This window comes from Oratosquilla oratoria, chromosome 37 (assembly GCF_046742065.1).
Source record: "Oratosquilla oratoria isolate Oo_2021 chromosome 37, ASM4674206v1, whole genome shotgun sequence".
Classification (NCBI taxonomy): domain Eukaryota; kingdom Metazoa; phylum Arthropoda; class Malacostraca; order Stomatopoda; family Squillidae; genus Oratosquilla; species Oratosquilla oratoria.
In genome coordinates, this window is record NC_134813.1 from 23,513,222 (window position 1) to 23,519,741 (window position 6,520).

Below are 6,520 nucleotides of genomic sequence, written 5' to 3' on the forward strand. Positions count from 1 at the left end.
GGGGAGCTGGTACCTGGACAGCTGGTACCTGGACAGCTGATTATGACTTCTGCTACAAGGAGGAGGAGACAGGCATCTCATGAGGGTCTCTGATGCTGAACTGGAGGGACAGAAGAGGACCAAGAGGGAAGAGAGGAGGAGGGATGAAGGCAAAGAGGGTAGGAAGCTGAGTGGTGGCGAGTGAGAACGAGAGAATGATAGAAAGGAAGAAATAGGAATAATAGGAATATTTTTCCAAGAATAAGAAGAAAAAATAAGAAAATTGGAGAGAGAGAGAGAGAGAGAGAGAGAGAGAGAGAGAGAGAGAGAGAGAGAGAGAGAGAGAGAGAGAGAGAGTGTGTGTGTGTGTGTGTGTGTGTGTGTGTGTGTGTGTGTGTGTGTGTGTGTGTGTGTGTGTGTGTGTGTGTGTGTGTGTGTGTGTGTGTGTGTGTGTGTGTGTGTGTGTGTGTGTGTGTGTGTGTGTGTGTGTGTGTGTGTGTGTGTGTGTGTGTGTGTGTGTGTGTGTGTGTGTGTGTGTGTGTGCGCGTATGCATCTGAACAAGGGATACTTAAGAAAGAGAGGATAGGATGCAAGGAAAACAGTAACGGAATCTACGTGGGTTTGACAAAAAAAATTCATAAGTACAGTCACGAATTCTACATAGAGTATAATACATGTGGCTGGGATGTAATACATATTTAATAAATTTCATTGGGGTAGGAACACTATTAGGAGATAATACTTTGTTTAAGTATAGAGAATTAGGCTTTACTGATGTGTCTCTGACTAGGAGGGTTTTGGGTTGTCTGGTTGGCCCAGTCAGGTCAGTTGATGCCAGGTCAGGTGATGTCAGGTCAGGTGATGTCAGGTTAGGTCATATGATGTTTGGTGAGGTGACGTCAGTTCAGTTGATGCCAGGTCAGGTGATGTCAGGTCAGGTGATGTCAGGTTAGGTCATATGATGTTTGGTGAGGTGACGTCAGTTCAGTTGATGCCAGGTCAGGTGATGTCAGGTCAGGTGATGTCAGGTTAGGTCATATGATGTTTGGTGAGGTGACGTCAGTTCAGTTGATGCCAGGTCAGGTGATGTCAGGTCAGGTGATATCAGCTCAGGTGAGGTCAGGTGATGTGAGGTTAGTTATCGTAAGGTCAGTTAGCGTATGGTCAGTTAGCGTATGGTCAGTTAACGTATGGTCAGGTAATGTAAGGTCAGGTAGTGTCAGGTAATGCTAGGTCAGGTGAGGGCAGGTCAAATAGTAATATTCAGGATCTCAGAAGCACTCTGGAGAGGTAATACATCAAAAGAGGTATTTTGCGAGCAAATGAGGAAAATGAGAAACGAGGCTCTGAAAAGGATACGAGGTAAGCTTGGGATACACAGAAAGAGGAGTGAGAGGGGGAAATGAGAGGAGTGAGAGGGGGAAATGAGAAAGGTGGAGGGATGGAGATGGGAGGGGGAGGATTCTGGGGAAAGGAATGGAAACAGGAGGTTAGAGGCTAGGGAGGAAGGGGGCAGGGTGAAGGGGGCAGGGTGAAGGGGGTAGGGTGAAGGGGGCAGGGTGAAAGGGGGCAGGGTGAAGGGGGCAGGGTGAAGGGGGCAGGGTGAGAGGGCAGGGTGAAGGGGGCAGGGTGAGAGGGCAGGGTGAAGGGGGCAGGGGGAAGGGGGAAGGGTGATGGGGCAGGGTGAGGGGGCAGGGGGAAGGGGGAAGGGTGATGGGGCAGGGTGAGGGGGCAGGGTGAAGGGGGAAGGGTGATGGGGGCAGGGTGATGGGGGCAGGGTGATGGGGGCAGGGTGAGGGGGCAGGGTGAAGGGGGGCAAGGTAAAGGGGGCAGGGTGAAGGGAGCAGGGTGAAGGGGGTAGGGTGAAGGGGGCAGGGTGAAGGAGAAGGAAAAAGGGATGGAGGGAAAGGGGGAGGAGGGGGGAGAAAGGGATGGGGGAAAGGAGAAGGGGAGAAAAGGTACGGGGGAAGGGGAGAAGGGGGAGAAAGGGAAGGTGGAGAAAGGGGGAGAAGGAGAAGGGGTGAAGGAGAAGGAGGGAGATAGGAAAAAGTGGAGGGAGGTTTAGCAACGAGTATGGAGAGGAGAGGAGAGGAGAGGAAGGGGAAGGAGAGAGGAGAGAGGGAGAGAGGGAGAGAGGGTGGAAGGAAAGAGGTGAGGGATGGAGAAATGGGAGGGAGACATGGGAGGGAGGGAGCAGAGGGAGAAAGGAACGAGGGTGAGGGATGGGGATGAGGGAGGGAGGTGAGGAGGGAGGAGGGAGAGAGGAAAGAGAAAGGGACTCAGAAAGAGAGGCGAGGGTGTGTGTGTGTGGGGGGGGGGGTTAGTGAGGCTGATTTGAAGCCCAAGTAGGGGGCTTCTCTACCACAGCCCCCTTCACAGCCCCACGCCCCGTCATACAGCCCCCATGTAGGGGGGGAGGGGGGCAGAGAAGTTTAGAGGTGGGAGACAAAAGCGGGGGAGAAACAACCGTCTCCCCCCATCTCATTCCCCCTCTTCCCTCCACATTCCTCCCCCCCCCACACACACCAGTCCCTCTACCCCTTCATAAGCCCCCCCCGCTTTTCCTCTGGTGATGATAAAATGTGCAATAATGCAAAATGCAGCACGTGTTTACGAAATTAAACAAAATGAAGTGACAATATTTTCAAAATACAATCATAATAGCAAATAATGTGCATGGTAACAACAACAACAACAAAATCTTAAGAATACAAACGTATCTATATTCATATGTAAATGGAGAAAATTATGAAAAAGAAAAAATGTGATAATAAACGGCAATGACGAAAATAATACAATGATAATTAATAAACAAAATAATAAGATGACAGAAATTATACTAAGAAATGAAATTATAGATGATGATGATGATGATGATGATGATGATGATGATGATGATGATGATGATGATGATGATGATGATGATGATGATGATGATGATGATGATGATGATGATGATGATAAAATTAAAGTTGATTATGATGATTATGATGATGACGATGATGATATTAATAATAATAATAACAATAATAATAAAGATGAAATTAAAGTAGATGATAATAATAATGATAATAATAATAATAATAATAATAATAATAATAATAATAATAATAGCAATAATGATAGCAATAATAATAGCAATAATAATAATAATAATGATAATAATAATAATAATTATAATAATAATAACTATGCAAAGGAGACACACAATGGGCAAGTGAAAAACTACTCTACGCACTAAAAATTCATACATTTGGGCAAAGGGATTTGAACTCGGGAACCGAATCGACTAGGGTATCACCCACGGGCTACAGCTCTAGTTAATTATGATTAAATAAATAGATAAAGATTACACAAACAGAAAAATAAGATAAAAAAAGTGTAAAAATAGTGATGATAAAATACATTTGCAAAATATTTCAGGTAAAACAATAATGAACATATTCCTAATGTGCGCAATTGAAGACAAAAATCGCAAAAAAAAAAAATGGGTTTATATACAAAAACTTATATACACACAAAAAATAAAACAAATGCAATCTCCACACAGTCAATTCCAATCGTGATATTGACAAAAACATGATATATATACATATACAAAACCTTTGCTAAAAAAAATCTGAAAATGATTATAAAAGTTTTATATACTTAAAGACCTTTCATCTTTACAAGTAAAAAAACACAACTTGGTATCCGTCCGCCTCCTGAAGAGGAGGAACATGGCCGCGGTGGATGCGGAGAACGTCCCACATGGACACGAAGAGCACCGACGAAGGTGACCTTTCCTTCTCCAGTTGGTAGGTACTTCCTTTAGCAGGTGGCTACTTCCAGCACGTAACTACTTCCAGCATCAGGTTGGAACCAAGTTCAATAAAGCCACTTTTTCACAAACAAATCGATGATGTTTCAAAGATGCAAACTCGTAGTGATATACACATAACAGCAACAAAATTTGTGATGATAATGATGATGATGTAATTAAAAATAGATCTAATAGTGGAGGCTAGTGTTTAGTTTACTTTATCTGGAAAGCTTAATTCTTATACTATACATGTTTAGATATACAAAATAAAAAAATACAACATAGAACATACGCCTGCTTTTGTGTGTGTGTGCATGTGTGTGTGTGTGTGTGTGTGTGTGTGTGTGTGTGTGTGTGTGTGTGTGTGTGTGTGTGTGTGCGTATGTATGTACACGAGACTATACTTACGACCTTGTATCAAAAAGACCATCTACATTTCTTTTTATACCTGCACACAAAACCAAAAATCATATACAAAAAAAAAAAAAAAAAAAATTGACATATCTAATTCGCAATACAAGAGGTTGGTCGGACGGATGGCTAGACATGACTTCGTACTTCTTTAAGTAGTCAATTGAAAGCCAGCGGGGGGGCAGGGCCACAAGAGTGGCTTTTAAGTAGCAGTAGCTTTCTTTGGTGTGTGTGCTATCACCACCATCGTCCCACCAGCCAGCCACAAGCACCCCCCCCCCACACCACCAACACCACCATCACCACTCATCCCTGGGTTTGCATTACTTAGACTGTGGTATGCATGTACAGGTGTGTGTGTGTGTGTGTGTGTGTGTGTGTGTGTGTGTGTGTGTGTGTGTGTGTGTGTGTGTGTGTGTGTGTGTATGTGTGCGTGTATATACCAATTATACGAACTATGGAATTATGCATATGTATACACGTATTTACATACACGCAGACCAACACAGACATAAAAATGCACGCAAACACGTACACATACACACACACACACACACACACACACACACACACACACACACACACATGCACGCACAATGATAAAAAAACATTCACATTACTACTGACATATATTAAAAACGCATACGCACATGCAAATACACACTAAGCATAAAACATATACTCATTTACTTCCCCGGTGTGTGTGTGTGTAATACATAAGAAGGCACGCACACAAGTAAAAATGACACATGTGCGCCAGCCAAGCATTTACCCAAAGAGCGCTGTGGCGGTCGGCACGCAAACGTCAGCTACAATATTTTATACGAAGTAACATGTCTGATATTAAAAACCTACAGTCGTACCTAGCATTTTCTCACATGTGTGCAATTAGACTTGTACACACACACACACACACACACACACACACACACACACACACACACACACACACACACACACACGATATATATATATATATATATATATATATATATATATATATATATATGATATATGTGTGTGTGTGTGTGTGCAACACTGAATGGGTCCCAGTAAACAGATATACATTTTTATTAACCACAATACACTTTAATTCTAAGCCATCAACATAGAGACTCGAGGAGGCCAACATGCAGAAATTAAAACGTGGTACAGCCAAGGTATATATAATATATATATATATGTATATATATATATATATATATATACATATATATATATAAATACTATATATATATATATATATATATATATATATATGTATACATATATATACACACACACATTGTGTGTGTGCTCGCGCGCACCCACGCATGAACACACAAAATCACCAATGATATGTGTACGTATGTGTGTGTATGTGTATGTGTGTGAGACAGAGAGAGAGAGAGAGAGAGAGAGAGAGAGAGAGAGAGAGAGAGAGAGAGGGGGGGGCATCGACTGTATAACTAATATGGGGCTTATCTTAGACAATGATTAGGAATAAAAATTCTCGATGGAGATACAACAGAACTGTATCAAGGCTATACGGTTGGTGGTAGGTTCTGTTGGTGGTTATAGTGGTAGTGGTGGTTGAGGTGGTGGTGGCTGTAGTAGCTATCAGTGACTAAGCCTTTCGTTCCCTAGACAGACAAACACCTTCAACCCATATCAAAATAGTGAGCATATGTTGTAGTATACATAACAGAAACTGCCGATAGTAGGATACGAAAAAAAATGAATAAAGGTGTGAGCGTAGTGTGCACTACTGAGGGACACCTACAAAAAAAAAAAATAATAAATGAATAAAAAAAAAAAAAAGGGAATAATGAAAGTCAGGAAAGAATGAGAGAATATTCACACTACAAAAATAAATCCACAACCACCCCTTCGCAATAAAAATCTTCCACACAATTCTCCAAAACTAAAAACAAATCAAGAAGGGGGAGTTTAAAAAAAAAAAAAAAAGGGAGAGGTAGAGAAAGAAAAAGAAAATAAAAAAACACATTAGTCTCTCTCACTCTCCCCACCCCTTAACGCAAAAATGACAACTTAAAAAAAAAAAAAAAATCAACTAATCAAATCAAAACTATTTTAGAGTACATAAACTGACACAACTGACACCGACAGTACGATGGCATACAAGAAGCTTAGGTTCGTCAAAAAGAAATTAAAATGTGCCACAAAAAAACACAAAAAAAAACACACAAGTAGTGGAGCTGCATTTGCAAAATTGAAAAATAATTACAAAAACAAAAGGGGAGAGGAAAGAAAATAAAAAGAGAAAATATGATTAAGTGGGTTGGTCTTCAAAATACAAGAAACCCAAGTACAAAAATTACACAAAT